This window comes from Caretta caretta, chromosome 6, assembly GCF_965140235.1.
Source record: "Caretta caretta isolate rCarCar2 chromosome 6, rCarCar1.hap1, whole genome shotgun sequence".
Lineage (NCBI taxonomy): Eukaryota > Metazoa > Chordata > Testudines > Cheloniidae > Caretta > Caretta caretta.
The window spans coordinates 133,659,655-133,675,211 of record NC_134211.1 but is presented as its reverse complement, the minus strand read 5'-3'; the positions used below and the strand labels follow the sequence as shown (position 1 = coordinate 133,675,211).

General features: G+C 42.1%; 1 long non-coding RNA gene across 1 annotated transcript in view; it reads left to right on the top strand.

Moving 5' to 3' along the window:
* Nucleotides 1-4,522, top strand: part of LOC142072608 (uncharacterized) — a 53,185-nt gene extending 48,663 nt beyond the window's left edge. The window contains exon 3 of the long non-coding RNA XR_012669135.1: nucleotides 4,121-4,522. This is a non-coding gene — a long non-coding RNA (uncharacterized LOC142072608). The remainder of the gene's footprint in view (nucleotides 1-4,120) is intronic.
* Nucleotides 4,523-15,557: the final 11,035 nt, after the last annotated feature.

Here is a 15,557-nt window from a genome sequence, read left to right as displayed (position 1 = left end):
TTTTATATGACAAAAAGAAAAGGAGTACTTGTGGCACCTTAGAGACTAACCAATTTATTTGAGCATAAGCTTTCGTGAGCTACAGCTCACTTCATCGGATGCATACTGTGGAAAGTGTAGAACATTGTAAGGAGAGTGATCACTTTAGATAAGCTATTACCAGCAGGAGAGTGGGGTGGGAGGAGGTATTTTTTCATGCTTTGTGTGTATATAAAAAGATCTTCTACACTTTCCACAATATGCATCTGATGAAGTGAGCTGTAGCTCACGAAAACTTATGCTCAAATAAATTGGTTAGTTTTTAAGGTGCCACAAGTACTCCTTTTCTTTTTGCGAATACAGACTAACACGGCTGCTACTCTGAAACCTTTTATATGACAGCCGCATGATACTCTAGGCAACAGTTTAGGGCTAACATTTCAGAATATTGTTCAATCCTTAGCATTGGCTTAATCATGGTTGCTCTGGACCATATTCTTCTTCTTTACAGACTATGGGCCTGATTTGTAAGTCTCACAAGCCTGATGCATTCAAGGCAGTGTTAAAAATGAAAGCGCATGCTGTCAAGCAGATCTGGGGGCAGAAAATAAGACCCTGCGTATCCACTGAATAAAGAAACATAATCAATATTGTGATAGCCAAAACACATTGCAAACCAGGCAAGAAAGTAAGTAACTCAGGTCACGCTTGTGCATATGAAAGACAAGTTCAATTGGTTTGCTGCTTTTTGTCTCCTTTTAGAAGAGTATCCTCTTTTTTTTTTTAATTGCTGTTCAGTGCTTCTGCAAGTAGTGATCTTGTGATGTTAGTTACATACTAATAACTTTTAGGTAAATTGAGTAAACCTTTTCATTTACTGACATTTCTGTTATGGAGGAATATAAATTCTATATATTACTATAAAAATTACTTTAAACTGATTCAAAACTCACAGTAACATAATTATGCAGTTTAGAGTGAATAGGTTTCAGAAAGCAAGCTTAATAAATCCTTTTGGGATTCAAGGGAGTGTGTGGGGGGGAATTTCAGAAGCTAAGAATAAGGTTACAAAAGGGATTCACAATTGACATGTCTGTAAATGGGTCGATCCTACCTTAAAAACGTTATTTTTAAAAGGATAGGCTAGTGCACCTTACACATATTTATGTCACAGAGCTTTTACGAACATTAAAAAAAGCCTTTCTCTTTCTTAGCATAAAATTGTAAAACAGTTTTATATTAAGTCCGTTTAAACAGTTAAAAAACATTGTAAATGGTAATATTGTTATTTTTTATCATTAACATTTTTGTAGTTAGAAGGCTTTGAAATCTACACCCCAGTTCCCTTTAATTAAATTCATGACCATGGCTTTTGTTTAATGGTAACTAAACAGATTTTTAAAAACAAACATGCTGGTTCAAACAGGCCTCATTCACAAATGACCACTGTTGATTTTTTACTAAGGGCATGTGGTTTTAACCCTAGGATGCTTTCCCCCCCTTATTTCACATTGTTAATAAGTTAGAAAAGATGTCTCTCTAGGCAGCACTTTAAAAAGCACACTGCTGTAGGTTTTAAAACCTACACATTTGTTTCTTTTAATTAAAGTAATATGTACAGCAACTATACTAGTCTTCCGTATTTTACCCAGCATCCATGCATGGGTCCCTGGCTAGTCTAATTAGTCTTATCTGTTTTTAAAATGTAGAGGGAGCTCCAGCTCCAGCCTGTGATGTATCATTTTAATAACATTTTGAAACCCCAAACCAATACAGGAGATAGCACATGGGCTGCAAACGTTTGCTCTAACTTTTGATAATGCAACAACAAATTCCTACTAAAATCCCTAAGTAAATAAAAACTTAATATAACTTTCACTTCTATTTGTTAAAAAGTTAGACATTGGGGGAGAGGGAGCAGTCTTCTTATCTGTAACAAAAACTGATTTTGGTAACTCTGCTTTTGCTGCAACTTCAAATTGTCCTTACTAAAAAGAGACCAATGTTAGCAAAAACATAGGGGAAAACCTTTTTTTTAAATCACTTTTATAAACCAAGCTTAGAGTTAGTGTTAGGAAAGATGTTTATCTTGCTGCTTTATGCTTATACGACATTCCTAAAGCAAGTTTGTTTGTCCTTGGTTTATATTTGAAAAAACATTTAAAAGAAAACTGTGTGTGTGTGGTGGGAAAAAACAGACTCCTTATCTCTGTTAACTTTTTCACAGAAGCTGGTTTTTGTGTGTGTTTTTTATAAATTTAAAGTTGTGTTAGCATGCCCTGCAGTTCAATAAAGTAATATGTAAAGCAACTATACAAATCTTTTGTATTTTACATAGCATTATTTCTAATAAAAATATTTTGTTATATTGTAAATAACATTCAGCCTTTACAAAGCTAAAGAAAACAAAATTCTTATCTCTAGTAGAAAGGGTTAAGTCAGCCTGTGTGCGCTTTGTATAAAATCTAAAGGCTTTAGGCAAAACTAATGCATTTAAAAAGTGAGAAAAGTGGAAAAAACAAACTACTTCTCTCTCATCTACTGGTTTACAAAATAAGGGAAATATTTATCTTACTCCTTTTAATTTGTATTTCAAATAACATTCAGCCTTTACAAATCTAAAGAAAACAAAATTCTTATCTCTGGTAAAAAGGGTTAATTCTTTTAAGATAACCTATCCTTTGTATACATTCTTTACAAAAGTTTTCCGTTAGGAAAATATTTTAAAACCAAGCCTAGGGTTTTCATATTGTGTTCTGGTCATCTAACAGTCTTCTTATCTCTTACAAAAGTTGTTTTTGGTAACTATGCTTTTGCTGCAGCTTCAAATTGTCCTCACTAAAAAATAATCAAGGGTCTGTGGTTTTAACCTGGGGGTGTTTCTGCATTCTAATTTTTTTATTGAAACACATGTAAAAGTGCTAAATGAAGGAAAGGTGGTGGGGAAATGTTTCTTCACATAGGCTTGTTTTTTTAGTGTTTATTCCTTTACAAAACTTAAATTTAAAGTCAATTTTCAGAAATACTTTAAGTAAATAAAAAAAAGCCTGTGGAAATATCCTTCATGCAGGGCTTGGGGAGGAAAGGGTAAGGAAGGGAGGAAGGAGGAGGCAGTGGGCTGTAGAACAACTTCTGATTGGTCCGCCAGGGTTTGCTCCCAAGGCTCGCAGCCCCCTGGATAGTTATTTTCCTGGGAACAGCCAGCAGGTAAGCTTGCTGCTTGGCTCTTGTTGCTGCTGCTTTCTACACTTTACCTCTCTCACTAGCCATGTATTCTGCTCACTAACAAAAAATGGTCTTTCTTACTCTTGCTGCTCTTTTCTATACTTTACCTCTTTCACATAGCCCGGTGTCACTGAACACAGGCTCTCTAGCTAATTTTTAAAATCCACTTTTTTTTTGCCATGTGCTTTTTCTCAACCTAACATTCTTTTTTTACATTTATATTTTCCTCTTTTATTTCAAAATAACTCCTTTCAAATGCTCCTCTCTTAACCTGATAAACTATGTTTATATTTTTCTCTTTTATTTTGAAATAACTCCTGTTTTTCTTAAAGCCCTTTTTGCTCCTCTCTTAACCTTCCTTTATATTTTCCTCTTTTATTTAATAAACCTTTTGCTTTTTAAAATTTATTTTAAAAACATTTCTATTCTTTAATAACCTTGTTACTCTTTTCTTTCAAACTTTTTCTCTTAAACCCTCTCTCCTTAATAAACCTAACCAAAAATCTCTCCTCTTTGATAGCCAACCTCTCTCCTTACTAAACCTAACTAAATAATATTTTAAAAAAAAAAACTCCTTTTCTTTAAGCCTCTTTCCATTCTTTCAAACTCACCCTTACTTTTTTCTAAACAAATCAGCCAAACGTGTCAACACGCAAGCACACAATATGCCCCCATCCAAAAATAAAATAATAGTTTTTTCAAAATGGCCGATGGCACTGAGCCTGTACACAGCCGGAAATAGGAACGGAGGTGGGACAGAAACCCTAAATGGGGCTGGAAACCAGTCAAAGAATACATGGTGATGAGTACTATTGAACCATATACTACTGGCTGCCAGGCTGTGTGAACATGGCTAATGGGATTAACCTACTGGCTACCCATTTGGAATTTGTAGCTGTTGTTCTGTTGTCCTTAGGTCATCTTCACTGGCAAGGGGAGAACAGCTGCTGTGCCTCACCGAGGCAAAGCCAGAGGATTCAATGTGTGTGAGCAAAGGCTGGGAAGAGTGAAGCCCACGCTGTGAAACCTGGATTAGCTGGATGACCTGGGGAAATTGGATGCAATCAGATAATCAAGAGAATTGTCAGAATTGTTAGTTGCTGGAGGACATGATGGTGTGACAGGGTGTTTCAAACAAATGCAGTTTTATAATCACGTTCATAGCAGTAAAAACTAGGTTTATTATAAAAGGGAGGTGTGATTGTGAAAATTGTATGTAATAAAAGCATTCCTAGTCTAACCCCCTTGTTCCCAAAGTATCACTTAGCCATCTGAAGAGCTGGTCAAATAAAAAAACAACAACGTGTTCCCAAACAAACTTATTCAATGAAAAACTGAAATTTTGTAACTAACAGTATTGATGATAGCTTGTTATTCTAGCCCTGGAGACACTGAGGATGCCACGCAAGGCAGCTTCCATGCTGTGCTGCAAGTCAGCTCCCTTCTGGGCAGGCTGCTGGCTAGAGAACACATTGGATCACAGGGCTAGTCCAAAGGGCCTCTGCAGGCACCAGAAAGTGGTGGTGTCATTAGGCCGCTGTGGTGTGCAGCCCCTGCTGGTTCTAGCCTTGCCAGAACACGGGGCATTGAGCTTTACAGGCATCCGTAGGAAAGCACTGGCTGGTGCCAGACTGACTCCTGCCCATCCAAGCCATTGGGCAGGTGCAGTTCTGAGGGGAAATTCCATGTTTGGGAGGTGGCAGAGGAAGCTTTGGCACTTTGATTTATAAAAAATGGGGCTGTTGGGAGCTGCACAGGGGTGAGATGCACACTAAATGTATGAAGAACATGTCTTCATTGTAATGAATCGCCTCCATGTGTGTCTGAGAGACAGCTGGCCAGAGAGTCTCTGTCTCTCGCAGGAAGCTGTCTTTGGCACTGTGGGGAGTGAATATGTCCTCTAGCACTTGGATGCTCCACTTCATTAGTCTTATCTATGGAGAGGATTTGTCATTCTCAGCATCTCCAGTCTGTAAGATCCCCTTTGGGAATTTCCCTGCAGGATGACTGCTCCGGCGGCCTTTTATGCTACCCTAGGGTCAAACTGCCAGCGGGGCTTCACTGGCTCTTACATTCCACACGCTTTTGTTCTGTCTGGCCATTTAAGCGTAAGCTCATCTTTCCATTCGCTGATGGGTGATTAATGGGGATAGTGGCATCTTCCAGGCAGGTTTCAGAGTAGCAGCCGTGTAAGTCTGTATCCGCAAAAAGAAAAGGAGTACTTGTGGCAGCTTAGACACTAACAAATTTATTTGAGCATAAGCTTTCGTGAGCTACAGCTGACTTCATCGGATGCATTCAGTGGAAAATGCAGTGGGGAGATTTATATACACAGAGAACATGAAACAATGGGTGTTGCCATACACACTGTAACGAGAGTGATCAGGTAAGGTGAGCTATTACCAGGAGGAAGCGGGGGTGAGGGGGAACCTTTTGTAGTGATAATCAACGTGGGCCATTTCCAGCAGTTGACAAGAACATCTGAGGAACAGCGGGGCTGGGGGGGGAGTAGGAAATAAACATGGATGAATAGGTCGGAATATGAACAAGAGGCTGCTAGGCAGCTCTCCAACACAACTTTCTACAAGCCATTAGCCTCTGATCCCACTGAGTGTTACCAAAAGAAACTACAGCATTTGCTCAAGAAACTCCCTGAAAAAACACAAGAACAAATCCACACAGACACACCCCTGGAACCCTGACCAGGGGTATTCTATCTGCTACCCAAGATCCATAAACCTGGAAATCCTGGATGCCCCATCATCTCAGGCATTGGCACCCTGACAGCAGGATTGTCTGGCTATGTAGACTCCCTCCTCAGGCCCTACGCTACCAGCACTCCCAGCTTCAAGACACCACTGACTTCCTGAGGAAACTACAATCCATCGGTGATCTTTCAGAAAATACCATCCTAGCCACTATGGATGTAGAAGCCCTCTACACCAACATTCCACACAAAGATGGACTACAAGCCGTCAGGAACACTATCCCCGATACTCCCCGGCAAAACTTTGTGACTTTGTCCTCACCCATAACTATTTCACATTTGGGGACAATGTATACCTTCAAATTAGCAGCACTGCTATGGGTACCCGCATGGCTCCACAGTATGCCAACATTTTTATGGCTGACTTAGAACAGCGCTTCCTCAGCTCTCGTCCCCTAACGCCCCTACTCTACTTGCGCTACATTGATGACATCATCATCATCTGGCCCCATGGAAAAGAAGCCCTTGAGGAATTCCACCATGATTTCAACAATTTCCATCCCACCATCAACCTCAGCCTGGACCAGTCCACACAAGAGATCCACTTCCTGGACACTACGGTGCTAATAAGCGATGGTCACATAAACACCACCCTATACCGGAAACCTACCGACAGCTATTCCTACCTACATGCCTTGAGCTTTCATGCAGACCACACCACAGAATCCATTGTCTACAGCCAAGCTGTACGATACAACCGCATTTGCTCCAACCCCTCAGACAAACACCTACAAGATCGCTATCAAGCATTCTTACAACTACAATACCCACCTGCTGAAGTGAAGAAACAGATTGACAGAGCCAGAAGAGCACCCAGAAGTTACCTACTACAGGACAGGCCCAACAAAGAAAATAACAGAACGCCACTAGCCATCACCTTCAGCCCCCAACTAAAACCTCTCCAGCGCATCGTCAAGGATCTACAACCTATCCTGAAGGACGACCCATCATGCTCACAGACCTTGGGAGACAGGCCAGTCCTTGCTTACAGACAGCCCCCCAACCTGAAGCAAATACTCACCAGCAACCACACATACAACCACTAACCCAGGAACCTATCCTTGTAACAAAGCCTGTTGCCAACTGTATCCACATATCTATTCAGGGGACACCATCATAGGGCCTAATCACATCAGCCACACTATCAGAGGCTCGTTCACCTGCACATCTACCAATGTGATATATGCCATCGTGTGCCACCAATGCCCCTCTGCCATGTACATTGGCCAAACTGGACAGTCTCTACGTAAAAGAATAAATGGACACAAATCAGACGTCAAGAATTATAACATTCAAAATCCAGTCGGAGAACACTTCAATCTCTCTGGTCACTCGATTACAGACCTAAAAGTGGCAATTCTTCAACAAAAAAACTTCAAAAACAGACTCCAACGACAGACTGCTGAATTGGAGTTAATTTGCAAACTGGATACAATTAACTTAGGATTGAATAAAGACTGGTAGTGGATGGGTCATTACACAAAGTAAAACTATTTCCCCATGTTTATTTCCTCCCCCTCATGCCCCCAGCTGTTCTTCAGGCGTTCTTGTCAACTGCTGGAAATGGCTCATCTTGATTATCACTACAAAAGGATTTCCCCCCCCTGCTCTCCTGCTGGTAATAGCTCACCTTACCTGATCACTCTCGTTACAATGTGTATGGTAACACCCATTGTTTCATGTTCTCTGTGTATATAAATCTCCCCACTGCATTTTCCACTGAATGTATCCAATGAAGTGAGCTGTTACTCACGAAAGCTTATGCTCAAATACATTTTTTAGTCTCTAAGGTGCCACAAGTCCTCCTTATCTTCCAGTCAGTCAGCTATAAGTTCCATCTCCCAGCTACACTGTGGATTAGTAGAAAACCAGAGGCAATGATTGTAGTGAGAACTACAAAAGAAAGAAATGCACAAGCAATGATCACTACAGCCCAGTGATGCAGGAGAGTGTGTGTGAATACATTGCCCAGACACTCATGCATATTATGGACCAGCTTGGCATGCCTGATGGGAGGAGGGAGAGTGAATAGATGGCTTTTCACTGCCCTTCCAATCAAAGAGACAGTGGGCCACCATCTTGGATCATCCTCAGGGCTGCTGTCACCTGTGCCAGCTGGAATACCCCCGAGGACATTCTGCAGTATGGGATCCCTGGAGTGCAGTATGCTTCAGCCACACATGCTCCCATGCCTGACATGCCCAATGCTCTGGCAGTCATGCATAGCTGTAAGCTGAAATTCATTTATTTTAAGGCCAGAGGGGACCATCATGATCACCTATCTTGGCCTTGTGCATAACACAGGCTACAGAATGTCACCCAGTAATTTCTGCATCATGCCCACAACTTCTGGTTGAGCTATAGCGTATCTTTTAGAGAGACATTCAGTCTTGATTTAAAGACTTCAAGTGACTGAGAATCCACCATGTCACTAGGTAATTGTTTCAGTAGTTGATTATTCATTGCTTAAAAGAATTGTGCCTCATTTCTTCTAGTCTGAATTTGCCTAGCCTCATCTTCCAGCCATAGGATTTCATTCTACCTTTTTCTGCTAGACCAAAGATTGATCTGCTGTGCGAAATCTCTTCCCCATGCAGGTACTTGTAGACTGTGATCAAATCTCCTCTTAAGTTTCTCTTGAATAAACTAAACAGATTGCATTTCTTTAAGTCTCAAAAATCATTCTTGTAGCTTTTTTCTGAGACCTTTCCAGTTTTTCAACATTGTTTGTGAAGTGTAGCCCCCAGCACTGGACACAGTATACAGTAATCATATCAATAAGCTTGGGGATTGGTCCTGCTTTGAGCAGGAGGTTGGACTAGATGACCTCCTGAGGTCCCTTCCAACCCTGATATTCTATGATTCTATGATAAGGCCATGTACAAAGGTAATAACATTCTCCTCCCACTTAATATTCCCCTGCTCATACATCCAAGGATTGTGTTCATGCTCCTAGCTACTGTATTGTTCCAAGAGCTTATGTTCAGAGGGTTATCTATCATGACCCCTAAATCTTTATCCAGGGTCACTGCATTCCACTGAAATGGTACCGAAACTGAACAAACTTGGGCTCCAGACCTGCAAACACTTGCATATGTGCTTCACATTACTGCATATTCCTGTTGTACTCAGTTTGCTACTTCAGTGTGTAAAAGTGAGCAGGTATATATGAGTTTGTGGAATCCAGGCTTCTCTGGGATTCTGCAGTAGTCAGGAGTACATAGGGATTCTCCGTGAACATTTGGAATGGAGCAAATACAAGGAAACTAGCATTTGGTAAAGCATAACTGCATTCCTCTCTAAATGTCAGGCATCTACACTGCGATTGGAGAGAATGTAAACTCTCCTGTACCATATTCTGCAGGCATCAGTGGATGGATATGCACTAGCTATGCCTATTTCAGATCCCCCCACTCAATCGTACTTCCAGTCTAATGATGCTGTAATGATGCTTATTTAGCGCTCAGACTGTTACACAATGCAAAGACATTTTGCATCTCAAAAAAGTGTTTTAGATGCCAACGTATAGCTGGTGTCACATTGTCAGATCACCTTTCTGTGGTATGTGGGTTGATTTAGTTGGGGATTGGTCCTGCTTTGAGCAGGAGGTTGGACTAGATGACTTCCAGAGGTCCCTTCCAACCCTGATATTTTATGATACTACAATTGTATGATATTCCTGGAAGGTTTCATCTTCCAGAACATTGCCATATTATGTGTTATACATATACTAATGGGGCAGAAATGGGCTTTTCAAACCCAAATAAACAAGGATCATTAGAGTTTCACTATCTAAAAGCAGTGTATATAGTGAAGCTAATGTGAAGTGGGGACAGTAGAAAGGAAAAGAGTAAAATGGAAAGGTCAATGGAGAAACAATTTCTTTAAGAAATGCAAAGGACCTGAGAATTAAAGAACTGTTAGTTCTACATTATGCTGTAAATATTTCCTTCTTTATCTTCATTAATAATCTGGAAATATCTTCATTAATGATCTGGAGGATTGGACCCTCAGCAAGTTTGCAGATGATACTAAACTGGGAGGAGAGATAGATATGTTGGAGGGTAGGGATAGGATACAGAGGACCTAGACAAATTAGAGGATTGAGCCAAAAGAAATCTGATAAGGTTCAACAAGGACAAGTGCAGAGTCCTGCACTTTAGGATGGAAGAATCCCAAACACCGCTACAGACTGGGGACCGAATGGCTCGGCAGCAATTCTGCAGAAAAGGACCTAGTGGTTACAGTGGACGAGAAGCTGGATATGAGTCAGCAGTGTGCCCTTGTTGCCAAGAAGTCCAATGGCATTTTGGGCTGTATAAGTAGGGGCATTGCCAGCAGATCGAGGGATGTGATCGTTCCTCTCTATTCAACATTGGTGAGGTCTCATCTGGAGTACTGTGTCCAGTTTTGGGCCCCACACTACAAGAAGGATGTGGAAAAATTGGAAAATGTCCAGCAGAAGGCAACAAAAATGATTAGGGGACTGGAACACATGACTTATGAGGAGAGGCTGAGGGAACTGGGAATGTTTAGTCTGCGGAAGAGAAGAGTGAGGGGGATTTGATAGCTGCTTTCAACTACCTGAAAGGGGGTTCCAAAGAGGATGGCTCTAGACTGTTCTCAGTGGTAGCAGATGACAGAACAAGGAGTAATGGTCTCAAGTTGCAGTGGGGGAGGTTTAGGTTGGATATTAGGAAAAACTTTTTCACTAGGAAGGTGGTGAAACACTGGAATGCGTTACCTAGGGAGGTGGTGGAATCTCCTTCCTTAGAGGTTTTTAAGGTCAGCCTTGACAAAACGCTGGCTGGGATGATTTAGTTGGGGATTGGTCCTGCTTTGAGCAGGGGATTGGACTAGATGACCTCCTGAGGACCCTGCCAACCCTGATATTCTATGATTCTTCCTGTTAGATGGTGACACACCATAAGACCTGCTGGGCACATTGGCTGGATCCATGCAAGGACATAGAATCATAGAATATCATGGTTGGAAGGGACCTCAGGTTCAGCAGTCTGGATCACTGGATGGGGCTGGCCTCCATGTGCCATATTTAATTCATTTCCCGATTCTCTCCTTTAGAAACATTGCACATAGGTTTCTCTCTACAATACTGAATAATAGAAGGGGAGCTGGTGGTGACCTCTGTCTGGATTGCCTAACACTTTCTAGTATAAAAGATACTTGTGACTTTTTTGAGAAAGCCTAATGCCTCGGTTACTTGCAGCAGGCCCAAGATACTTGGCAGGGAGAAAACCCTCAGGCTAGGGAAGTGCCTTTTCTTTGTCCCATAAAATTCCGTTTAAGCTCAGCTGAGTTATGAACTATTAAACATCACCCTTGTGCTCACATGTTGTTATATGCTCTTTAGTTACATGATCACATACTGTTTTTTTCATGGCACTCTGTCTTATTTAGCGCACAGGTTGGATGCACAAGGGAGGAGAATTAAAGTTGCATGAGTAACTGTAAATGTGGCATTTCTAAACTTTCAGACATTTGACTTTGCAAACTAAAACATTTTCTTTTAACAGTTTTTTTGTATATAATCTCTGCTGTCAGAAACAATAGGTACCTGGGGATCTGTCCTCAAAATGATAGCATTATGTGCAGGTGGATGGGATGGGGAGGGTGTGTTTTATTCATTTCTATTCTTTAGAGCCTTATTATTTTAATACCTGCAGTTCAGATATCATTTGCTTTCGTGTATGGAATTCACAATGAAGGCAATGAAAGTGGCACATGTGCACAGTCAGGTTGGTTAGGCCCAGGTCAAATACGAAAAATACTCAAAAAGACTCACTGGTTAGGCAAAAAAGGGAGGCAGACCCTAATGTGCTATAAATCAACATAACTCTATTGAAGTAAATTATGTTCTTAATTAGTCATTTGTATAATCCTTCCTTTGCTTGTGGAAATCCATAATGTGTAAGGGAAAAAAAACTGCCTGGTCGCAGGGCTTCAGTTTGACTGACGTTTGCTGGAGGTCTCATGCTGACAGTACTGAAAAATTCTTGAAATTTCTAAATATCATAGATGACAATTTCTTAGTTGAAAATTTGTTGCAGCCCACATGGGGAATTCTGTATTAGAGCTTGTCCCCTAACAGGTAAAGATGAACTGATCACAGAACTAAAAATTAATGGTAGCTTAGGTACAAGTTATCATGACTTGATCATATTTATAATGTGCAAGCAGACTATAGCCCAGACCACTGATATACATACCTGGTGCTTCAACAGGGCCAATTTCACAAAGCTGAAAACAGTTATGAGCGAAATCGGCTGAGAGGGAGAATGTAATCAGAAAAATGTGAATGATAATTGGGAATCATTTAAGAACATTTACTAGATGCCCAGAAAGCCACAACCCCACAAGTGAAGAGGAAGTCTGTATTGGTTAAAAAACCCAACTGGGTTTCTATAAAAAATGAAAAAAAAATACATTACAAATAGAAGAAAGGGGGAATTGATAATAATGAACATAAATCAGAAGCTAGGAACTGCAGAAAATCAATAAAGGCCACCAGAGTTAAGGACAATAAGAGTTTTTAAGTATATTAGGAAGAAAAAATTCTTCTTCAAGGAGTGTCCTGGTGGTTGCTCTTAGGTGTCTTGGCGTCCTGTGCTTGTAATTGGAGATTTGTAGTAGCAGTGCCTGGTGGGACGCGCATGCATAACAGCCATCTCACATGGCTCCAAGCGGTTACATAGCATGTGCAGCCAATCATAGAATCATAGAATCATAGAATCTCAGGGTTGGAAGGGACCCCTGAAGGTCATCTAGTCCAACCCCCTGCTCGAAGCAGGACCAATTCCCAGTTAAATCATCCCAGCCAGGGCTTTGTCAAGCCTGACCTTAAAAACCTCTAAGGAAGGAGATTCTACCACCTCCCTAGGTAACGCATTCCAGTGTTTCACCACCCTCTTAGTGAAAAAGTTTTTCCTAATATCCAATCTAAACCTCCCCCACTGCAACTTGAGACCATTACTCCTCGTTCTGTCATTTGCTACCATTGAGAACAGTCTAGAGCCATCCTCTTTGGAACCCCCTTTCAGGTCGTTGAAAGCAGCTATCAAATCCGCCCTCATTCTTCTCTTCTGCAGGCTAAACAATCCCAGCTCCCTCAGCCTCTCCTCATAAGTCATGTGTTCTAGACCCCTAATCATTTTTGTTGCCCTTCGCTGGACTCTCTCCAATTTATCCACATCCTTCTTGTAGTGTGGGGCCCAAAACTGGACACAGTACTCCAGATGAGGCCTCACCAATGTCAAATAGAGGGGAACGATCACGTCCCTCGATCTGCTCGCTATGCCCCTACTTATACATCCCAAAATGCCATTGGCCTTCTTGGCAACAAGGGCACACTGCTGACTCATATCCAGCTTCTCGTCCACTGTCACCCCTAGGTCCTTTTCCGCAGAACTGCTGCCTAGCCATTCGGTCCCTAGTCTGTAGCTGTGCATTGGATTCTTCCATCCTAAGCGCAGGGCCCTGCACTTATCCTTATTGAACCTCATCAGATTTCTTTTGGCCCAATCCTCCAATTTGTCTAGGTCCTTCTGTATCCTATCCCTCCCCTCCAGCGTATCTACCACTCCTCCCAGTTTAGTATCATCCACAAATTTGCTGAGAGTGCAATCCACACCATCCTCCAGATCATTTATGAAGATATTGAACAAAACCGGCCCCAGGACCGACCCTTGGGGCACTCCACTTGATACCGGCTGCCAACTAGACATGGAGCCATTGATCACTACCCGTTGAGCCCGACAATCTAGCCAGCTTTCTACCCACCTTATAGTGCATTCATCCAGCCCATACTTCCTTAACTTGCTGACAAGAATACTGTGGGAGACCGTGTCAAAAGCTTTGCTAAAGTCAAGAAACAATACAGCCACTGCTTTCCCTTCATCCACAGAACCAGTAATCTCATCATAGAAGGTGATTAGATTAGTCAGGCATGACCTTCCCTTGGTGAATCCATGCTGGCTGTTCCTGATCACTTTCCTCTCATGCAAGTGCATCAGGATTGATTCTTTGAGGACCTGCTCCATGATTTTTCCAGGGACTGAGGTGAGGCTGACTGGCCTGTAGTTCCCAGGATCCTCCTTCTTCCCTTTTTTAAAGATTGGCACTACATTAGCCTTTTTCCAGTCATCCGGGACTTCTCCAGTTCGCCACGAGTTTTCAAAGATAATGGCCAATGGCTCTGCAATCACAGCCGCCAATTCCTTCAGCACTCTCGGATGCAGCTCGTCCGGCCCCATGGACTTGTGCACGTCCAGCTTTTCTAAATAGTCCCTAACCACCTCTATCTCCACAGAGGGCTGGCCATCTCTTCCCCATTTTGTGATGCCCAGCGCAGCAATCTGGGAGCTGACCTTGTTAGTGAAGACAGAGGCAAAAAAAGCATTGAGTACATTAGCTTTTTCCACATCCTCTGTCACTAGGTTGCCTCCCTCATTCAGTAAGGGGCCCACACTTTCCTTGGCTTTCTTCTTGTTGCCAACATACCTGAAGAAACCCTTCTTGTTACTCTTGACATCTCTTGCTAGCTGCAGCTCCAGGTGCGATTTGGCCCTCCTGATATCATTCCTACATGCCCGAGCAATATTTTTATACTCTTCCCTGGTCATATGTCCAACCTTCCACTTCTTGTAAGCTTCTTTTTTATGTTTAAGATCCGCTAGGATTTCACCATTAAGCCAAGCTGGTCGCCTGCCATATTTACTATTCTTTCGACTCATCGGGATGGTTTGTCCCTGTAACCTCAACAGGGATTCCTTGAAATACAGCCAGCCAATCATCTCCCAGTTTCTTCTCTGACATCTTTGACTGAGTTGGAGTGACAGCAGCACCCTCTCTTATCTCAGCGCAATAGTTTTTTTATTATTCCGGGTATTGTTAGCCTATCATTTCATTCTTTACATCCAATATTTTACTTAGTTTTTCCCTTTCACCCCACCTCTCCAGTGGGTACCTGGCTTTGAAAAACAAGAAGAGAGAAACAAAAAATGGGTTATCCCTCTTCTTTCTCCAAAGCAAGTACCCTCTCAGGCATGCCCAGCTCTCCTGGCTTTAAACTCTGCCTGACTTGCAGACTTTCGATACCGGTCTTGGACGGCCACGCAGTGTGTCCACTGCCTTGGTGAGACACACATTGCCCCAAAGTGTCCACAGTGCAAAAAATTGACTGCTAGGACAAGGAAGGCCACGGATCTCCAATTGAAACTTCTCCATCAGACCTGCCTCCGACCCAGAGTCCAGGATGCCTCCTGGCCAACGGTCATCAGCGGCAATGTCTGAGGGGCTCTACTTCAAAAACAGATGCTAAGGAGACCTGCTTCCAAAAAGGATGCTGAAAAGAGGTCTCCCTTATCCCCACAATGAGTTTCACCTAAAAAAAAAAAAAAAAAAAGCGATCTCTGAGTGAAAAATCTGCTCCGGTACCGATGGCACCGAGATCACCAGACCATGAGGCACCAGGAACGTCCAGTACCAAAACATCCCAAGGAGCTAAAGACCCATGTGCACTAAAGCCAAACCTCCCAGCTCGGCACCTATGGAGCCGAAGAAAACCTCG